General features: G+C 41.6%; 1 protein-coding gene across 6 annotated transcripts in view; it reads left to right on the forward strand.

Annotated features, from left to right (window-relative positions):
- The window catches only part of PHC2 (polyhomeotic homolog 2), a 123,434-nt gene that overhangs the window by 34,583 nt on the left and 66,196 nt on the right, over window positions 1–22,655 (forward strand). The gene's annotated exons all lie outside the window — the stretch shown is intronic.

Genomic DNA, 22,655 nt, shown 5'->3' on the forward strand with positions numbered 1-22,655 from the left:
GCTTCTCTCTCTGCCTATGTTTCTGCCTCTCTTTCTCTATGTCTCTCATCAAAAAATAAATAAAATCTTTAAAAAAAAAAAAAAGAAAAAAAAAAAAGAAAAGAAAAAAAAAGAAAAAAAAAAAAAAAAAAAAAAAAAAAAAGGAAATATTCACAAAGAATTGGCAAAACAGAAGTTGGTTCTTTATGAAGACTAGTAAGATTATAAATCCCTATTAAAACTGATCAAGGGGCTTCCGAGTGGCACCGTTGTTTAAGCTCTGCCTTTGGCTCAGATCATGATCCCAGGGTCCTGGGATCGAGTTCTGCATCTGGCTCCCTGCTCAGCAGGGAACCTGCTTCTCCCTCTCCCTCTACTGCTCCCTCTGCTGTTCCCTCTGCTTGTGCGCTCTCTCTCTCTCTCAAATACATAAATAAAATCTTTTTTTTTTTAATTTTTATTTATTTATGATAGTTACACACACACAGAGAGAGAGAGAGGCGCAGAGACACAGGCAGAAGGAGAAGCAGGCTCCATGCACCGGGAGCCCGACATGGGATTCGATCCCGGGTCTCCAGGATCGCGCCCTGGGCCAAAGGCAGGCGCCAAACCGCTGCGCCACCCAGGGATCCCACATAAATAAAATCTTAAAAAAAAAAGACTGATCAAGAAAAAAAAGACACAGATAACCAAAACCAAGAATGAGAAAGAAGATATCTCTGTAGATCCTACAGACATTAAAAAGAATACATTTATAAAAGCATGAACTCCAGCTTCTTATTTTGCATGTACACAGCCCTATGTTTTCTAATCCTTGCATTCCTCTTGTTTTATACTGCTTGCTCTCTTGTTTACTATGCAGTCATCAAATATGACCAAGTTTGTTTCTATTTTAGGTACTCTGTACTAACTAGTCACTTTTTCTGGGATGCAATGACTGTCTCAATTGACTGTCTCCTCAATTCTAACTATAACATCCTCAAAAAGCCCATTCCAGACCAACAATCTGAAGTAACCACCAGTCATTCTCTGTCACATTTCCCAATTTTAATTCCCTAATTAGCACATATTACTACCTGACTTTTTAATTGTTCGCTTTCTGCCCCAAATATAAAACAAATATAAAGCACTTTTTTTTTCCTAAAAAAGTAGGAACCTTATCTTGCTCACCACTTTGTTCCAGAGTGCACACGATAGGTGCTCAGTAAATATTTGTTGATTGAAATACCATCTTCTGGGATCCCTGGGTGGCTCAGCAGTTTAACGTCTGCCTTCAGCGTGGGGTGTGATCCTGGCATCCCAGGATCGAGTCCCACATTAGGCTCCCTACGTGGAGCCTGCTTCTCCCTCTGCCTGTCTCTGTGTGTCTCTCATGAATAAATAAATAAAATCTTAAAAAAAAAAAAAAGAAATACCATCTTCTGATTTAGTCATGGAAAGGTGGACTAGAGGAAATAAGGTAAAAATTAGAAACAAAATGAAGAAAATCAAACTATTTAAGGACCTATTGCGTACATAAATATAAAGAAAAGGAAAGAAGAGATAAAAATGTGCACAATGGATTGAAAAATGAGAAGAAAATACTTTATATAGTAGTACCGTCATGTTTCAAAAAACTCTTAATTAGGGGTAAGGAACTAACTTTATTGGCCTCCCTCTATGGAGGAAGCCTAATTTCCAGATTACATTTTTTGAAAGGTTTCATTCCTACTTAGAGCTACAACCAAAATAATTTTCCTTGTTTTCAGTCCCTTACTAGGAAGAAAAGAGAGCAAGATTTTTTTTTTTTTTTTTTTTTTTTTATCTTATAGGAGGGTGAGGCAGGGGAGGGGAGCTATTTGCTTTATGGAGTAATATTGCCCAGGATTACTGGTAATGCCATTCACTGAGACAGATTATTAGAAAAACCGATTTTGGGGGGAAATCATGAGTTTCATTTTTAACAAGTTAAGACTGAGAGGCTTTAAACATCAAGTAGAGATGTTGACTAGATCATGCGATACCTCAACCTAGAGCTCAGAGGAGAGATCTGAGCTAGAGATCTAAGTCTTTGATATACAGGTGGTAATTGAAGCTATGGGCATGGATGTGGATGTCTAGAGAGAGAGAACAGAGTATGAAAAAACGAGGTTCTAGGGATGAAACTTTAGAAGGTCCAACATTTAATAGTTAGGTGGTGGGAAACAAGCCATTGGAAGAAAATGAGAAGGAATGGCTAGGAGCCTATGGTTTCATGAAAGCTGAAGTAGGATACTTTTCTTTTCTTTTCTTTCTTTTCTTTTCTTTCTTTTCTTTTCTTTTTTAAGATACTTTTTCAAGGAAAGAGGATGGTCAGCAGTATTGAGTGCTGCTGAGATGTCAAAGAAAATAAGGAATTAAAATGCTTTTTAGATTAATGACAGTAAAGTCTTTGACTGCAGTGAAAGTAATTTCAGCAGAGTGGTAGTAGAATTTGAGTCATTCTTAACTGTGCAATTACAGTGCCTTTGCATATGGTAGACCCTTGATATATTTTTCATTTGTTTTAGTGTGAAATGTTTAATTGTGTAGAAGAATGTATAATATATGTGTAGAATTTGTTTCTTTAAAGATTTTAATTTATTTATTCATGAGAGATACAGAGAGAGATAGAGACATAGAGGGAAAAGCAGGCTTCCTGTGTGGAGCCCAATGTGGAACTTGATCCCTGAACCTGAACCCAGGATCACACCCTGAGCCAAAGGCAGACATCAACATGCTGAACCACCCAGGCGTCCCTACGTGTAGAACTTAAAGAATAATTATGAAGTGAACAAAATTTACTGACCACCCAAGTTAATAGAACTTTAACTTTAATGCAACTTCCCTGGTTGCATCTACCTTCTTTTTCCATCCAGAGGTATTATTCTACCAACCATTGTAATAAGTATTCCCTTGCTTTTCTCTATGACTTTATCATATATGAATGTTTTCCTAAACAATATACTGTTATTTTTACAATATACATTCATGAGAGACAGAGAGAGAGAGAAAGGCAGAGATACAGGCAGAGGGAGAAGCAGGCTCCATGCACGGAGCCTGACGTGAGACTTGATCCTGGGTCTCCAGGATCATGCTCTGTGTTGAAGACAGGCACTAAGCCACTGAGCCACCCAGGCTTCCCTTTTCTTGTAAATTTTAGAATTAGCTTGTCCAGTTTATTTTTTAAAAACTTATTGGGATTTAGGGTGCCTTTTTAGTGTCTTTCAGTGAATTTTTATAATTTTCCCCTTAAGTGTCTTGTATATCTTTTGTTAGGTCTATTTCTGAGTACTTTGTATTTTTGTTTCTATTATAAACAGTTCATCTTTTCATCTATCACTTATAACTCTTTGTTGCTAGCATATAGAAACATAATTGATTTTTATACTTTGATTTATAGTCTAAAAAATTCTGCAGACTCTTATTCATTCCATTTAACAGTAGATTCAATTGGATTTTCTATATACACAAATCATGCAATCTGCAAATAATGGCAATTTTGTTTCTTCCTTCCTCATACTTTATACATCTTAGTTCTTGTTCTGCCAGAATGGGGTGGCTAGGACAGCCAGTACTATATTAATAAAGTGATAGTAGGCACTCAGTCAGTTTTCACCATAGTGCATGATATTTCAGTATATACTGTACAGTATATACTTGTACAATATGCATATTGAGGATTAAATTGAGAGATGTGGACTAGAAAAGCTATAGCTGCTTTAGAGAAATGAGGGCTCTGTTATTTAAGGAAGGTTCTCAATTGACATCCTGAAATCCAAACTGAATAGACTTTGGCCAAATAAGAAAGGCATTGCCAGGGCAGGAGGAGGAGAAGAGCAAGAGCAAAGGCAGGAATGAACTTGGCATACAGATGGCAGACTAAGAGGGCTAAATGATTTTAGTTCCTTTATTTATTTTTTTTTAAGATTTATTTATTTATTCATTCAGAGAGAGAGAGAGAGAGAGAGGCAGAGACACAGGCAGAGGGAGAAGCAGGCTCCATGCAGGAAGCCCGACGCGGGACCAGGGCTGCCCGATTAGTTCCTTTAGATGAAATCAGCAATCCTCTCAGCTTAACCTTCAAAATACATTCATAATCAGACGTCTTCTTATTACTTTTATTGAGACACCCTCATGCCAACTACCATCATCTCCTGCCCACATTTCTGCAAAAGCCTCCTGACAGATCTGTGCTTCAGCCCTTGCCCCTCTGCAGTCTGTTCTCCATGCAGCAACCAGAGTGAGACTTTAAAAACATAGCTGAGGGATGCTTGGGTGGCTCAGTGGTTTAGTGCCTCCCTTCGGCCCAGGGCATGATCCTGGACTCCTGGGATCAAGTCCCAGATCGGGCTCCCCACATGGAGCCTGCTTCTCCCTCTCCCTATGTCTCTGCCTCCCTCTCTCTCTCTCTCTCTCTGTATGTGTGTGTGTGTCTTTCATGAATAAATAAATAAAATCTTAAAAAAAAAAAAAACGTAGCTGAGACCATGACACTCCTTTACTCTTAGCCCTTAACTGCCTCTCAGCTTACTTGGAGTAAAATTCAAAGTCCCTGCCATGGCCTACACTGCCCTATATTAATCAGTGTTCCTAAACCTTGACACTACTGACATTTGGGCCAGATAATTCTTTATGTAGGGGCAATCTTGTGCATGGCAGATGTTTAGCAGCATTCCAGGCCTCTACCCACTGGGTACCAGTGGCACCCCAGCCTCCAAGTGTGACAGCTAAAAATACCTTCAAACATTGCCCAATGTCCCTTAGGAAGTAAAACTGCCCTCAGTTGAGAACCACTGGCCCATGTGGTTCAGTCTGCACTATACCATACTCCACTCTCACCCTACCTCAGCCACACTGGTGCTCTCCTTTTTTTTTTTTTTTTTTTTTAACTTTACTCTTCTTCAAACACATGAAGTGTCACTTCACCTTAGTGTCTATGCACAAAGCAATTCTCTGTGCCTGGGATATTCTTCCTCCAGATCGCTACATGGCTCACTTCCTTACTCATTTCTATCAGGTTTCTGCTCAAATGTCCCTAAAAAGGAAAGTCCTTCCCTATATAATAACCTTCTCTACCACCCCTGGACCCTGTCCCCTTGATCCTACTTTACTTTTCTCTAAAGCATTTAACACTGCCAGATATTCCTTTTCTGTCTCCCCCAGCTGGAAAGTACACACCACAGGGAAGTGTCTGCAGTGCTCCACTGCTGTATCCTCAGCATTGAGAATAATCCCCAGTACATGGTTGATGTTCAATATTCTGTTGAGTGAATGAACAGGGATTTGGGATAGGTCTAACATCCACTGGAAGGCAGTAACTCTCACATTAAATTGCATGAATTTTTTCCTGAAGTTTAACTATTAAGGCATTGATGGAAGTGGGCTGAAAAGTCAGTAGAAATTAGAGATTTATAGAGACATCTTAAACCAGTAGGGCTGGGCATTATGAATGATAGGAGAATGGACATTAGAAAGAGGGAAAGCCTGTAAGAACAGAACAGTAACCCAGCCACATTATGGTGAGGACCTGACAGAGAGGGAAGCCATCAGAATACAAAAGAAGGCAGAGAGGAGAAACTGGACAGGTAGCTGCCAGGTGCATGGAGTCCCCTGCCATAACTTGGGTTTCCTCCGGACACACACCATCTGTGTGCGCCACATTTCCTAACGAAATCCACACACTGTGTGCTGGTCCAGACTTTCCCAACCTCCTGTTCGCATTGCTGTTATAACACCCGCACACATTCTTCCTGTGTTTCTACAGCTTGTTCTATCCCACACACAGCCCTTGGAACAATCCTCAAAAAAATTGAATTGTATCAATCACTTCTTTTTATAAACAAATTTGCAAAAGCTCTTCTTCTCACTTTTAAAGCTAGATCTGTTTGGGCCTTCAAGATTCCCTTACTGCCCTCCTCTCATTCTTTCCCTTACTATCCTGAGGAAATCAGGTCATTTAGGAAAACCTACCATCAAAATGTACATTGACCAGCCCTCTTCCCAAACAAAATGGTGGTAATTTTTACGTTAGGAAAGGGTTTATTTATTTATTTATTTATTGGAAAGAGTTTATATTTGGACTAGAGTCCTTTCATTTTTCAGACAATTCCCCCAATGCTTTTATTTATTACTTTTTAAATATAAAGAAAGGGAATCCCTGGGTGGCTCAGTGGTTTAGCGCCTGCCTTTGGCCCAGGCTGTGATCCTGGAGACCCGGGATCGAGTCCCACATCAGGCTCCCTGCATGGAGCCTGCTTCTCCCTCTGCCTGTGTCTCTGCCTCTCTCTCTCCTCTGTGTCTTTCATGAATAAATAAATAAAATATTTTAAAAAGTATATAAAGAAAAATAACAGTGATCTCCTGCCATATCTTCTTTTTTTATTAACACTAAGTGGGGAGCATCTGAAGTATGTTATTCCAACCAGGATCTTTTCAGTTAGTAATCTGTCTTCAAGATCTTTACATATGAACGTGTACAATTCTAACTAACTTCTCTTGACTGATGCAGAGTGTTCTGGTGTATGTGTGTGTGTGAGAGAGAGAGTGTGTAAACAAGGGAGCAAGTGCGGGAGCAAGTATGTGAGCTCTAGAACCAGACTGCCTATCTGGGAATCCTGCTCTGTCACCTACTGTGTGACTTTAGACAAGCTTCTTAACCTCAGCGAGTCTCATTTTCTTCATTTATAAAATGGCTAAGCAGTAATTCCTACCTGAGAATTTTCACGAAGATGAAATGAGATATGCATGTAAAGCATCAGAAACTACCCACCACATAGTAAGTGCTCAGTAAATATTAGCGGTTACTAGTTTCACAGTTATTGTTCCTGGTGGTTTTATCATTCCTACTGTGGCACTGCTGAAGAATACTTGGTTTGTTTCCAGGTCTTAGCTGTAACCAACAGTGCTATAGTGAACATCCTAGAATATATATGTTAAAATACCTTGGGAATGCATATCCTTAAAGGTAAATTCCTAAAAGCAGAATTGATGGGTCAAAAAAATGTTCATATCTCTTGCTAAATTACCCTCCAAAAACGATATTCCAAATCGCATTCCCACCAGCAGTATAAGAAATATATTTACCCACCTTATTCATCCTGGGTATTACCAAATTTCTAAATGTTTCCCAATCTTAAAGGTGTTATTTTGCTTTGCATGTCTTTAAATATTAGGTTAAATATCCTTTTATAGATTTGTCACTTGTGTTTTTCACAAGTGATGATGAACTGCATATTCATATCCTTTGCCTATTTTTCTATTGTTATATATATTTTTTTATTGTTATATATTTTTTTCTTAACTGATGTCTATGAGCCCCCAAGATTTTATAACTAAAAATATTGACAATCAATTTTCAGAAAGATAGTTGCTGGGGAAAATTAGGTGTAACTGTGGTAAATTACATTCATTTACTATTATCTTATAAATATTTTAAAGCTCCCTCACACGACAGCCCCACATATATCTGGAACATTCCCACCTGAAATTGCTTGGGGTCAGTGCTGTGACCTCTCTCTCTTCCTTTGTTCCCTCCTCTCCCTTAGTCCTAGCAGCACCTACTTCTTTACCAAATTCAACAACTGGTAGAGAGGCCTTGCTATGGACATTTCAAAGGAGTGGACTGAGTCACAACCCTAAGACATAAGCCACCCATTGAGCCTTGTAAGGCTCAGAAAATTGGAAAGTAGTTCAGAGGCTAAGTAGGCCCCCTATACATCTCCAAAGACAACAATGTTTAAATCCCTTACAGCAAATAAAAAGATTGGCCTATTTGTATGGCATCAGCCAGGAAAATTTGGAGCCAATAACCAAGCTTTTTAGTGTCCATTCACCTGTAATCATATGGCTCCATGGGACTTTTCTAAATGGGGACAGTGATGATGATAATGTCACTACAGTGTGGTCTCTCATGGTCCTTATCAACTCTGAAAGAGGAATAGTCGCAGTACCTTTTGTGAGTGCCTAATGTGTGTGAGTATACCTCACAGGCATCCTGCCTATTCCTTACAGAGGCCCTTCAAGAGTTGCCACCTCTGTTTTAGAGATGAGGAAACATTGACTTAGTGAGGTGTACAGCAGGTTGCCCTAGGTCACACTGGCAGCGGATGGCAAAGGTAACCCCAAAGCCACTGCACCACACTGCTTTGCTCCACTGTTCACTTTGTACATCTGTGGCAGAACTGTTCATATTTTGCTTTGCATTATATATAGTTCCTTACATCTGTGTCTATCATCTGTACAATATTGTCAAAGTCCTTGAAGGCAGAAACTGTGTCTATTCCACCTACCTTCCAAGCAGCACTAAGTAAAGTGAACTGGATTGAGTGACTTGCCCCGAGGACACTTTGTGGTCAATATCTGGGTCAGGAGTTGTATTCCCTGCTGGAATCGATCCTAGGAATCTGATGCCTCCCATCTTTGTGCACTCTCTTGCTCTGCAAAATACCACATAGTCCCTGGATCCATTGGAATATATATTGAGGGAACCAGGAATGCTTCTAGCCCTGGTTCAGCAGGTGTCTGGATGCCGTGGGCCACTGTGGACAGACTCGCACCACCAGCTTCTGAATGACCAGGACTTGTTCAGATGGAGAATGGGCACCCTTTCCCTGAGGTTTTCATTTTTCACTTATGTTTCATGCTGAGAATATTGTGGTTTCAGCCCAGATAATTAAAAAAATATATAGACAATTTAGAAAATAAAGAAAAGCACAAACAAAAAAATAAAAATCAACAGGGGCCATACCACCCCAAGCAACCATTATTAACATTTTGGTATGTATCCTCCCATCTAGTTCTATATCCAGTAATACATAATTCACAAAAATGGGATGATATTGTGCATATCATATTCATAACATGCTTAGTCCTGTTCATTTTTTTGCCTGCTTAATACAAATCTAGTGAAAACACTGGGAGAACAGTCCTCTCCTTCCTCTTGCCAAGATTTAGCAGAGTGGAGGTGGGGTTAAAGCATAATTACACTTACTTAATTGCACTTAACAGTGGGCAAAGCACTTCACTTCCTAATGAGGAAGAAAATATAGTCTTGCTCACAGTGCCGAGGCAGGATCAGAGTCCATATCTGCACGCTGGCCTCAGAATCTTTCCACCACTGTGTGTTCCAGCTTTCCACGATGCTGTAAACTTTCAGGTTTCAGGAGAGAGAGAGAGAAAGCAGGACAGTTATAAGTGGAGCTAGATGATGTAATGGCAGAGCCAGATGGGCTATTGTTTTTCATTGCTTTTCTATCTGAGGCATTCTTTTTTTAAAGTATTATTAACTAGCTAATTTCTGAATATGTTTTACATGCATAGGGAATAAAACAGAAAGAAACAAAAGGGTACCCAGTGAAAAACAGGCCTCCTCCCACCCTGTCTCCCAGCTGCCAAGTCCCTCAGCCCCCTGATTGCCCTCTGTGGGGCATCACCGGGAGCAGTTCTTGTGTGTCCTTACCTGAGGCATTCGGAGCTCAGAAGGCAGGAGTTCACAGAGGTTATGGGGGTGAGAAGAATGCTCCTTAGTATTTTCCTTCATTACATCAGTATTCTCCACTGAGGTCATCCAAGCAACCAGGCCTCAAAACCCCCAACATAGTCCAAATGGGACCACAGTTCCTCCTTCCAAAGCATCCAGCTCAAGGCTGGGGGTGGGGAACCCCACCACTGAAGCCCCACTGAAGAGGGAGCAGAACCTTTCTGCCGCTGGAGGCAACAGCTTCAGGAAGGCCCAACCAAACCTGGGCTAGCCTCAAGGTCCATGATGAAAGCGGCATCCAGACTCTGCCAGACTGAGTCTAGGCCACTTAACCTTAGCTTTCTGAACTGTGGCATTTGATCAGGTAATCTCCAAGGCCCTCCCTTCTCTGAGCATGTAAGACTTTAATTAACTAGACATCTTAGCCTGGGCTGCTTTAACAAAATACCATAAACTGGTGGCTTAGAAAGGACCAAGATTTATTTCTTAGAGTTTTGGAGGCTAGATGTCTGAGATCAAGGTGCCAGGGTCATCAGGTTCTGATGAGAGCCCTCTCTGGATTGCAGAGAGCCAACTTCTTTTTTTTTTTTTTAAATATTTTATTTATTTATTCATGAGAGATACAGAGAAGCAGACACATAGGCAGAGGGAGAAACAGGCTCCCCATGGGGAGCCCAATGCGGGGGTGAGGGGTGGTGGGGTTAGATCATGCCCTGAGCCAAAGGGAAATACTCAACCACTGAGCCACCCAGGCTTCCTGATCAACTTCTCATTGTATCCTCACAGGGCAGGGAGCCAAGCCAAGCCCAGCTGAGCAGGGGACGCAAAATCTTGCTAGCTTCTAGAAGGGCGCTAATCCCATTTCTGAGGGCTGTACCCTCATAACCTCATCTAATCCTACTCACCGACTATAGGCCCCACCTCCTAATGCCAACACGTTGTGGGGTAAGGTTCCATTTTAGGAATATGGGGAGGACTTGAAACAGTGCTTTTCAAGTTTTAATATGCATATGAATCCCCTGGGAATCTTGTTACAATGCAGATTATGATTCCGCAGATCTCAGGTGGGGCCCAGAGCTCTTCCTTTTCAACCTGCTCCCAAGTGACGTGAGCCTGCTGAGATCCTGAGGACTGAACTGGCCTGACTAATACATGTCTGTGACTAAGGGACAAGAGATTGTCCTAGAGACTAAGCACCTGGGATTTTAGAGTAAGGATTACTTTGAAGCCTAGCAGCTCCCTCTGGAGAACCCTTGGTGTCCAGTTTCCTAAAATTGTTCTCTGCTGGAGAATGCTAACATTTTGTGAGCTCTCCTGTATGCCCTGCACAGGACTGAGTCTCAATCCTCACAGTTACCCAGGGGAATCAGTGTTGTGATTATCGTCATTTTACAGATGAGGGCACCTAGCCTTAGAGAGGTTGAGGTGCTCAAGATTACACAACTGGTAAGAGGCAGAGCAGGCATTCCCAACCAGACCCAGACCATCTGGCCCCAGACCTCTCATTTCATTGCCAAACCAAAGAGCAGAGAATGATGTTCTCGGTTCCTGCCTGGAAAGAGGACACAATGGGGATTGCTGTATCATGGCACCTGCTCTTGTGTGTATGTGGGAAATGAACGCCCCTGGCTATTCGCTCAGAGCATATCTTCCAAAGAAACCTGTCTCCCCTTGCAGACCCATCCTCAGCCTCAGATTTTCTTGATAACTCTTATGGGGTTCTGACTGTAGTAACAGCAATCATGGGGTAGGAAGGCTTCTTCTTCCATTACTCTTCTCCATGCCTCAACAAGAGGGTTCCTCGGCTGGGAAAAATTTGTAGATTGTGTCATAGGAAGGCCATGGGCCTTCACAGGCCACATCCATTTTCATTTACCTACTGAGAGAAGATTAGGGAGAAAATTCAATTTTGCCTAATGCCTCCCCCAAATGGCTAATTTATATGCTAATTAGCAAGATAAGAATCGATGAAACTGGTAATCAATATGATATCCAAGGCACCAGTAATGAAATTCATTTTGAGATACACTGCCAGTGGAAATGAAGCAATTATGCAGAATAAATGGGGCAGCTCAGGGACCAGGGGCTCCCTCCATATTGCACTTGACTGCACTATTTCCCTTCTGCCCTCCCTCCCTCTCAACCCACCCCTCTGGAATCAGCTGTCATTTGATCCCTTGGGGCACCACACACCAGCTTCTTCCTTCCTCAATACCTGACCACGCACTATCCCTGTGGATCTGTGGGCTGCCAGGGGGAAGTGGAGCTAGGGAAATTACAGAGTCTGAGAAGACTAGAGGTGCAAGCCCTGGAGAGAATTAGGTGCTAAATAGGAGCTTTTAAGCCATATACAGAGTAGTGAATAGCACTTTACCCTCATACTGGATGAGGTTGGTTTACAGTTTCTTAGTTCTAGAGCATAAATATAATATTATCCAGATTTTCCAGACCTGTTCTGACTTAAGTATTTTGTCTCATCAGACCATATGTTGAGTGATGAGTCTTACGTAGGTCCCTGTGAAGTGAGCCATAGTGTCTCTGCAAGATTTAGCCTGACACTAGAAGTCTTGTTTCAACCTGGACATTTATCACATGGATTCTGATTGTTTTTCTTTTCTTTCATGTATATGTGTTGGGGGCAGGGAGGTTGTGATTACCATCACCTCTGGAAATTAGGGTCACAACATTATTCATTTCATACTTTTCAACTAAGAGAATTGAAATTTGTCTTTTACCCCAATGTATGCTCATTGGAATCACCTGGGGAGCTTCCCCTCCAAATTTTTATTATGAGAAATTTTAAACATTCCAAAAAGTTGAAAAAATTATACAGTGAATATATTTAGATTCTACAATTAACATTTTGCCATACATGTCTCATCACATATCTGTCCAACCATCCATCCATTTATCCATTCATCTTATTTCTTGTCACACATTTCACAGTAAGTTGGAATCATCATATACTTCACCCCTAAACACTTCAGCTTGCGTGTCATTGAAGTTCAATATTTGTTTCTTTTTTTTTTTTTTTTTTAGGTAAAATGTTCTTACAGTGAAAGATACAAATCTGTGAGTTCTGACAGATGAGCATACTAATGTGAAACACCCCCTCTCAGTATCTAGAACATTGCTATCACCAGGAATTCCCTCATGCTCCCTCCTCAGTCACTCCCTACCCCTACTCCCACCTCCTACTTGCAGAGGCAATTATCACTCTGATTTTTTCCACCATAGGTTAACTTATCTTGTTCCTAGAATTTCATATAAATGGAACCACTCAAATTGTACTCTTATGTAATGGTTTTGATTCATCCAGCATAACATTTTTGAGATCCATCCATTGTGTTGCCAATATCAATCATTTGTTCTGTTTTGTTGTTGAGTAGTACCCCATAGTATGCATATACCATAATTTTTTTTTAGCTAGTATGAATAAAGCTGCTAGCAACATGTTTGTACAAGTTTTTTTATGGACATATGTTTTTATTTTGCTTGAACAAATTCCTAGGAATGGAGGTAGATGTATATTACATTATATAAGAAACTATGAGACCATTTTCCAAAGTGCTGTGCTATTCCTGGGAAACTCTTTAAAAACACTGCTGGGGTGCCTGGGTGGCTCAGTCCATTAAGTGACTCTTGATTTTGTCTTAGATCATGATTTCAGAGTTGTGAGATTGAGCCCGCATCCAGCTCCACGATTGACATGGAGCCTATTTAAGATTCTCTCTCTCTCCCTCTGCCTCTCCCCAACCCAGACTCTCTTTCTCTCTCTTAAAACAAAACAGAACAAAACTGCCTCTCCCACAAATCCCAGAAATTCTGAATTAATTCATTGGTCTGGAGTGGGACTCAGGCATACCTATTTCTGACTTGCTTATTTGTGGTTCAAATGTGCAGCAAGAGGTACAAGTCACTGAAGGTTTAGCAGTTAACACCAGATGACAGAATTTTGAGTACCTATAATAAATGCAAAAAAATCCTTTTTTTTTTTTAAATTTTGAAAGGTGGCTTTCTGTTGCTGACCTCTCTTTTCCCTTTATTTTTATTGTTACAAGGACTTGGGCATGAACAGGATGATCTGGACATTACAATTCAGACTTTAGAGTAAAAATACATGTTTTTTAATCCCAGCTTTGCCACTTGATAACTATATAGCTTGAGCAAGTCACTCATCATTTCCTCTTCTGTAAATGGGATTTATAGTATGTATTCTAAGGTTATAAAGATAAAGGTGGCTGACTCAAAGAATTTTCTGAAATTTACTATAGACCAGGGTGGGAAGAGTTATCCAACCCTCCAAATGAGTAGAATTCCTTGACTCTGCCTTCCTGAACAAAGGGAGATTGACCATTGTTTTATGTTTGTTTGTTTGTTTGTTGGGGGAAGGAGCATGTTCTATAATATGGCTCTGGATGGTAAGGCTGTATGTGTCAAATATTGGAGAGCTGTCACTATCTTTCTAGAATGATTGGAGTATAATCATCTCTCGCTTACAAATATGTAAAAGCTACAACTCAGTAAGATAGGGGATTTGAACCCGTTTTCCATCCTGGTGGTAACTTGGACTGATCTTTCTATGCACTGTCCCTGTGTAGCCAATAACACACCTTCCTAAGCCTGCCAGTTAGAACCCATATTAGGGGAACAGTCAGGAGCTATCCAGCAGCTGAGATCACAGGCTTTTCTTGTCTTCATGCTGGATTACTGAGCATTGAGTCAACCACACAAAACAAACTACTGAAATCTGATTCCTACCATCTGAAGCCTGGCCCACTCTCCCAGAGGAGACAGACCTAGACACTGTCTTCTGAGTCCACTTTTTATTCCAGTCCAGATCTGAGTGAACTAGCCCCTGGACCTTACAGAAAGTCAATATGCATGGTTCCTGACAGTGTTTTACATCAAATGCTCAGTACTTCTTGGGAAAATAAAAACAGAAACATCTCTTTAAGGAGTCTTATGAGTGATGTGGCTTCTCTCATTGTTCAGACATTTGAATGAGGATTTGCCGGTTGGCATCAAGAAGAATGCAGTTGTAAACAATGGGTTTTCTCATGTAAGATAGGCCAGTATGGGCATAGACAAGGTTCTTAAATCAGGCTAGAAGTGCCAGGTTTTAGCTCCTTTCTGAACAGGAAGACTGTGGAGGATTCTCCTTCATGTCCTCCCCAGACAACTACTGAGAATGTGGTATTCCTTGCCTTCCCAGGAAGGTGGGGTTTCCAGAGTATCCGAGGTTGTGCTCTGAGCTCTAGTTATAAGTACAGATATCCAGGATAAAGGATGGTGACTAATGAGCCTCTTTTCAACTTTTTGGCCCCCCTGAGTGTCTGTGGAACCTGCATGCTTTTGTTAGGGGGTACAGGGCAGAGGGAACAAGGGAAAGAGATCAGATGGCCTGCTATCCGAGGCATGTGCCTGACTTCAATAGTCCCCTTTTGGGTTGGTTTTATTCTGTAATGCGTCCCCTGAGAAGACAGACTAAGCAGCCTGGGTTACCCTGCAATTTCTCCAAACTATTTGCATGAAATACTGCAGGCAAAAAGCCCAGCCCCTGATTGGCTGTTGCTAGGTAACAACATAATCATCAGGAAATTAGGCTGTCCTTTTTTTTTTTTTTTTTTCCAACCCAGAGTATGTGTGTGATTGCAGCGTTGTGCAGGAAGAGAGAGGGAGTGAAACAAAGAGAGATAAATGGGATGGTCTTGAAGGCGGGGACACCACAGCCACAAACCTGCATCCCACGGTAGGACAATCTGCTTTGGGTTGGGCTCTTTACTCAGTCAGGCCAATATTGGTACCTTTTCTTTTTTATAAGAATGACAAAGCTAGCAGTTTCTGCAGACAGCAGGAACAGAAGCTATGGAAGCAACTTTGACATTTGAAGTGATTTTTAGAAGCAGGATGTAGTGTTTAATATATGAAAATGACTCCAAATGAGAATGAATAAATGAATGTGTCTAGAGAACGTGTGTAGGCAGATAAGAATCCATTAGCTTGGCTATAGAGCACCGGAGAGGAACAGAGCGTGAGAATGCGCATGTGAATGAGCCGTGTGATGAGAAAAAACAAGCATGCTTTACAATGTGGAAGGAAACCCCATAAACTGAAGTTCAGAATTGTGTCTGCTAAAACTCCGCCAATGTTTAGGCATGTGGTCCTCCTGTTATTCAGCGAGGCAGTCCTCAGCCTACCTTTCCTCCTGGTTAGATTTGGCAGGTAGATGAAGAGATGAAGAGTAATATAAAGAGAGCATTTGTGTATGTGTGTCTGTGCACACATGTGTGCATGCAGGTGTGTGTGCATGTGCATTGGTGTGTGTGCACATGCACTGAAGCACCTAGTTCATTTTCAGGGTTGTATCCTAGCATGATAGCATGTGGCACCCTGACAAGTGTACAGCTACACCTGGACACTTCCACTGGCTAATAAATATCCATGGAGACCACGAGGGCTTTCCTTTCCCTTCCTGCTAGCCCCAGATGGCTTTCCCACCCCTAACCTCCCTTATCTTGTCCTCCTTTTGAGTTCCCTAGCAATGACCCTGCCCTTACACTAGACCCTCAGTTGCCATACTGCATACTTCATTGGCTTGCTACAACCCCAGGCAAACTAATTGCCTTTTGCCATTCATTGTCTACCAGATTAATGACTCTTGTGTCTGGTTCCCCGTAGCCTCCTCTGAGATTCCTCTGTGTACTCTCTAGCTTGTCTTTCCTTCTACCCCCTCCTCAGTCCAGCCTTTCTGAGCCCCACATCTGACTTTTTAGAAGTCATTTAATCTAATGCTAAAATAGAAGCACTGTCTTTTTTTTTTTTTTTTTCCTGATCAAAAGAATTAGTCCCGGGAATAATGCAAAAAGGACCATTCTGTAGCAGTGGTAAAAATACAGAAATGTATCAGGAGCAAGACAGAATGTATATATGTATGTCAATAACCAAGATTCAGACCTTGGTTCCTTCCAACAACACAGTCCCCCACAAGGACTCCCTGCCTCTAGTGGGTGAGCCTAACAAGACTCAGAGCTCCTACTGTGGAGGAAAAGAGCTGTCACCCAATCTCCAATGGTTCAAAGCCCCTTTCTGAGTATATGCACTAAATAGAATGAACCTGGTGCTCTGCAGAGCATCCATGCCCTGTATGCAGATAGAACAGATATTCTTTAAGACTATTGTTCTCAGAGTAAGGTCCCTGGACAAGCAGCATCAGAAATCTGGGAGGTGGGGCCCAGCAATGTTTTCCAAACTCTCCAGGTAATTCTCACATATACCATAGTTTGAGAACCACTGTGGACCTGAAAACTTGCATTTTTTAAAAAGTTCTGTGATACTGACAATTCTTTGAAAACCTCTGCTCTAAAAATAGAAACAGGGGATCATGTGTAATTGCTCTCCTTTTACCCAGCATGGGCCCTCTGCGTTCCAAAGTCTCAGTCAAACCCATCTTTAAAGACCTACCAAATGAAACTTATAACTGATTCAACCAAAGGTTATTACATGTTTAGGGGTCAGCAAACTAGGGCCTACAGGCCAAATCCAGCCCACAACCTGTTTATGTAAGGTCTCACAACTAAGAATGGCTTTTATATTTTTAAATGGTGGGGGTGAAGGGTAGGGTGATAGTTGAGGGTCAAATAAGAATATGCAACAGAGACCATATGTGATCTGCAAAGCTTAAACTATTTACTATCTGTCTTTTTACGGAAAAAGTTTGCTTCTGTTATATTTATCTATGTACTTTTCCTATTTCTCCTCTTAAGCTCCTCTTAAAATCTTCTTAACTCCTTACGAAGAGTCAATATCTGAATCATTTTTGTATTCTATTCAGTACCAAGCACATAATAATTGCTCAATGAACATGGAAAGGATGGCTAAATGGATGTTGGTTGGGTGAGCTAGTTGGGCGGGAATCCAAAAGAGATCGGCTTTCCTACTTAGCCACTTTGTGGCTGCCCCATCCATGAAATAAGAACAGTGATTTCCCCCATCTTGAGTAGTTGATGAAAATCAGGAAGTTCATACAAATGGAGCTTATTCTTTTCATTAGTAACCAGAATGATGAAAACCATTTTGATGCCGTCCTACAGCCTGACAAACAAAATTTACTTTAGAACATTCATAAATGGGATAGTTTTAAAAATAAGCAAAAAGCTTAAAATTTCAGTTGGATTGCTAGCATCCAGTAAAAGATTTTCATGGAATTATATGCTAGCAGTGTTAAAAGAGCTCCCAGGGGCAAGGCTGCATGCATCACACCTGCTGCATGGTAGCTCTGCCTCTGCCAGCATGCCTTCATCCACTGGAGACTCTGCACAAAGCAGCCCCCTCCCCTTGTTCCTAACTCCAGGCGTTAGTGAGTACTTTTCTCTGTTGAGTTGAAATCTATCTCCTTACAATTTCCGCTCTGTAGTCCTACTTCTGCCTATCCTAGCTATCAAAATTAGCCACCTACATTTCATAAATATGAGCAAAGAAGTAGGGTAAAGTTATACGTGGCTGGAAAGAGTGGAAGACTGAGGGGGATCTACCCCATTTAGATCATTTTCCACTGCAAACATTAACAGAACAGGTTAGAAATATAAGAGGCTGGGGCAGCCTGGGTGTGGCTCGGCGGTTTGGCGCCTGCCTTTGACCCGGGATATGATCCTGGAGACCCGGGATCGAGTCCCACGTCAGGCTCCCTGTGTGGAGCCCGCTTCTCTCTCTGCCTGTGTCTCTGCCTCAGTCTCTCATGAATAAATAAAATCTTAAAAAAAAAAAAAAAAAGGAAATATAAGAGGCTGAAAGCCAACAGGTAGGTTAAGAGGAAAAGCAAACATATGGGTATAAAATGGAATAGAGTATAACATTCCAAATACAACAGGAAGCAAAAGGCTGGTGGTCACAGTAGATCATGGGCTGACCACAGACGTGCAGTATGTTTCTGCTAGAGAGGAATGTTAATAGCAATTAGAGGCCATTATTTGGGACAAATGAGGGAAAGAAGGCCCCAGAGCTGGGCCTGGGGGACTCCGGAATTGCTTTGTGATTCCAAAGCTCTGAAACAGCTGCCAGGACAAGTTGCTAGGGCAGAAGGAGAGCAAGAGAAAGCCTCTTAGGAATGGCTGAGTCTTCTAAATGGTGGGCTGGGCCAAAGCAGTGAGGGTCCAAGCAGGCAACTGTCCCCAGAGAGGATGGGAGGAGGGGGTAGAGAAAGAAATGAAGGTTAAATCTCAAGATGTATGCCTGTGGACAATGTAATGTAGTCAATATTAATCCAAATACCTCGAGAAGTGATCAATCGTGTGAAAAACAGCTCCAAGAAGAATGTTTACTGATCACTTACTTTCTGGATTTCTAAAGCACTTTTACTGCACAGAACCTAGTAATAGCTTCCAGTCTCTCACTACCCCCCTTTCCCACCCATGTATGTACATGAGTGCACATGCGTGAACACCGCCTGACACGTGCACATACATACTGAGTCTACCCTAGTTATCACTTTCTTCAGTTTCACCTGTAGGTGGGCTTTTTTTTTTTTTTCTTTTCTTAGGAAGAAAATTCCTAAGATTTGAGAATAGAGCTTTTTGGACTCTGGTGAAAATCTTATAATCACACCTGGACTAAGAGTATATTGAGTAATTGCAAGGGATTAAAAGCCCAAATTTTTACTCTTCCCTGCTCCACATTTACAGCACTCCCCTGTCACTGGGACCTACTTAATAGCTTTATAGTCTTGGGTGAATTACAGCACAGAGCCTGCTTCCTCATGGGTAATCGCTACTCTAAAACAGTGCTGTAAGGATTAAGCAGGCAGAGAGGCTGACAATTATTATATGTCTATTCCGTGTTGCACACTGTGCGAGGTGTTTTGCTTGCATTTTCTTATTTACTTTACCCAATAACTCTTGATAATCTGTATCACTGGCGCTGTTTACAAATGAGGAAACTGAGGCCCAGGGAGGTGAAGTAACCTGCCTAAAATCTCCCAGCTGGGGCAGGGTCAGGAATCAAAACAGTGTTCTCTGAATACAAAGCTCCTCCTCTTCTAAATCTTGCTGCCTGCCTGGCAGAGTGGTGGTTTTTTTCTTTGGTATTACTTTTCAATTAAATAGTTAAAGAGGGAAAAAAAAAAAAGTTAAAGAGGATTTTGTAAACACTGCTAACAGGATCAGCCATATGTAAAGGTAAGATACCTGAAAATACCTCTGAGAGGAAAGGCCTACAAATATTAGACATGCCCTAGTGACTACTCCATTTGTGAATTCCAGGGTATAAGGCAGGCCCTGGAAAAGTCAGAGTTGGCAGGTTTGCCACGGATTGAACCCCCCACTTGAGATGACTTATACGAGATAGCCTATCAGACACTAGGCAATAGGAGCCAGGTTAACTTCATAAGAACTCATGGGCCCGGACTGGCCTAGACTGCAGTAAACACAAGTAACTCGGCCTCTTGTGCAGGGACTTGCAACCCTAGTTTCAGATCCTACACCTGCCATTTGCTAGCTCTGTGGCCTCAGATAAGTTTGGACCTCCCTGAACCTCAATTTTCTTGTAGGGAAAAATGAGGAAATAATCCCTGTGTTATAGGGTTGTTGTGAGGAATACATGAGACAAGCCCTTGGCCTTGAGCAATAAATGGCAAGAATTATCATTTCCCGGGACCAGGCTGGAGACCATTGGCCTCTTAATGGATAAAAGAACACAGAACACAGAAGACTTCTATCCCAAGCAGTCTCTCTCTTTTTTTTTTTTTTTTAAGATTTTATTTATTTATTCATGAGAGACGCAGAGAGAACCAGAGACATAGGCAGAGGGAGAAGAAGGCTCCCTGTGGGGATCCTGATGCGGAACTTGATCCCAGGACCCCGGGATCACGACCTGAGCCAAAGGTAGACACTCAATCACTGAGCAACCCAAGTGCTCCAGTCTATCTCTTTATAATCCATCAAAGTCTATAAAGTCCCATTCCCAAACTCCTATAAGGGATGTAAAGGGAAACTCTGAGGAAGAAGCTTACACTCTTGGAATAAGTTCTGGGGGGAGCATACCCAGGTAGAAGTAGGAAAACAGGGCACCCAGTATATATAGTCCCTACTTTTTTAAGGCATTCTCAGCTAGTGTTCCTAAAAATGAGCAAATTCCTAACCCCGAGGGCCACACAACACTGAGTTAACTGATATCAACCAGGCCCCAGTAGGTCTGAGCTATGTCCCGGTTTAGAGGAGTAGAACAAGAAGAAAAAGAGAAAAGAAGGCCAGTAAGGGATTTATAGATAAATTTCCATGCCTTTGAACAATGATTTTGAAAGCCTGGCTGCTGTCCATGATCTCTTTCCTGAGTTAGTTATGCTTGGCAGAAAGACTGGCCTACCATGGTTTATAATTAACGTACATTGTATTAGTTTCAGGGGTACAGCATGGTGATCTGATGCTTGTATACATTGTGAAATGATCAGTCAGTCTCCTAAACACCCATCACCACACATAGTTACAGAATTCTTTTTCTTGTGGTGAGAAATTTTAAGATCTATTCTCTTAGCAACTTTCAAATGTGCAGTGTAGTATTACAAACCACAGTCACCATGCTATAAGGTACATCTCCAGATCTTATTTATTTGGTAACTGGAAGTTTATAACTTTTTTAAAAAAAAGATTTTATTTATTTATTCATGAGAGACACAGAGAGAGAGAGAGGCAGAGGGAGAAGCAGGTTTCATGCAGGGAGCCTGATGCAGAACTCGATCCTGGGACTCCAGGATCAAGCCCTGAGCCAAAGGCAGATGTTCAACCGCTGAGCCACCCAGGCATCCCTGGAAGTTTATAACTTTGAAGAGATTTTTATAGAGGTTTTTTGTTAAAGCATTGGCTCCTGAGATTTCTGTGCACAAATCCCAAGAATGTATAGCTCTACTAAGAAAAAAAACAAGGAAGAAAGGAAGGAAGAAACAGGAAGGAAGAATTTATTGTCACCAGATTAAAAAAAAAAAAAAAGATTTTTTTGAACTTTAAGGTTATTGATGGAAATAAAACTATCTTTTCCTCTGGAAATAAAGTGCTCAGTCTCCTCTCTTCAGCCTGTGCCACACAGTGGGTGGCTTAAAGCAACAGAAATGTATTATCTCACAGTGGTTGAGATTAGAAGTCTGATATCATGGAGTGTGCTGGGCCATGCTCCCACTGAAGGCTTTCCTTGCTTCTGCCTAGCTTCTGATGGGCCCAGGGCTTGTGAAAGCCTAATCCCAACCTCTGTCCCCATCTTCACATGGCTGTCTACTCCCAGTGTATGTCTGTCTCTTCATATGACATTCTTTCCTAAGGACACCAGTCCTATTGGATTAGGGACCCACCCTGCTCCAGGATGACCTTACTTACATCTGCAATGACCCTCTTTGCAAATGAGCTCACATTCTGATGTACTGGAGGTTGGAACATATTTTTTTTTTGAGGAGACACAGTTCAGCCTATAACAGGCAGTACTTAAGGTGGGGGCAAAAGGACATGGACACTGTGTGTGATGGCTAGCTAGGTAATTAAAGAAGTAAATGTCTTTTTTTTTTAAGATTTTATTTATTTATTCATAGACACAGAGAGAGAGAGGCAGAGGCACAGGCAGAGGGAGAAGCAGGCTCCATGCAGGGAGCCCGATGTGGGACTCGATCCCGGATCTCCAGGATCACACCCCAGGCTGCAGGCGGTGTCAAACCGCTGCGCCACCCGGGCTGCCCAAAGAAGTAAATGTCTTAAAGCTAGGTACCAACTGAACAGAACGACTAGATCCAAGTTTGTGTACATATTTGTCTTTTGAGCAACCAGTAGAATAGGATTTCTATTTTAGCCCTGAAATAAAAGTTCTTTCTGAAGAAGAGCCTTTAGCAGCATCAATAATAATAAAAATGTCAATAATGATGATGATGATTGCAGGTAACATTTATTGTTTGCTAAGTGCCAGAGCAGGTCTAACTGCTTTACCTGGATTTGCTCATCTACTACAGCAACCCTCCAGGATGGTACTATTGTCTAAATTTACAATTGAGGCTGAAGCTTGAGGTCCTGTAACTTGCTCAGTCACACAACTAGGAAGCTGAAGTTCTAGGGCATACATTCTCAATCCCAATATAGAGACTGACTTTCTTTACATCTTATGTTCCTCAAGAGCCTTCTAGAAAAGCTTTAAAAAAGAGACAAAGATTGGGGGTGCCTTGGTGGCTCAG

The sequence above is a fragment of the Canis lupus genome, chromosome 2 (assembly GCF_003254725.2).
Source record: "Canis lupus dingo isolate Sandy chromosome 2, ASM325472v2, whole genome shotgun sequence".
NCBI lineage: Eukaryota > Metazoa > Chordata > Mammalia > Carnivora > Canidae > Canis > Canis lupus.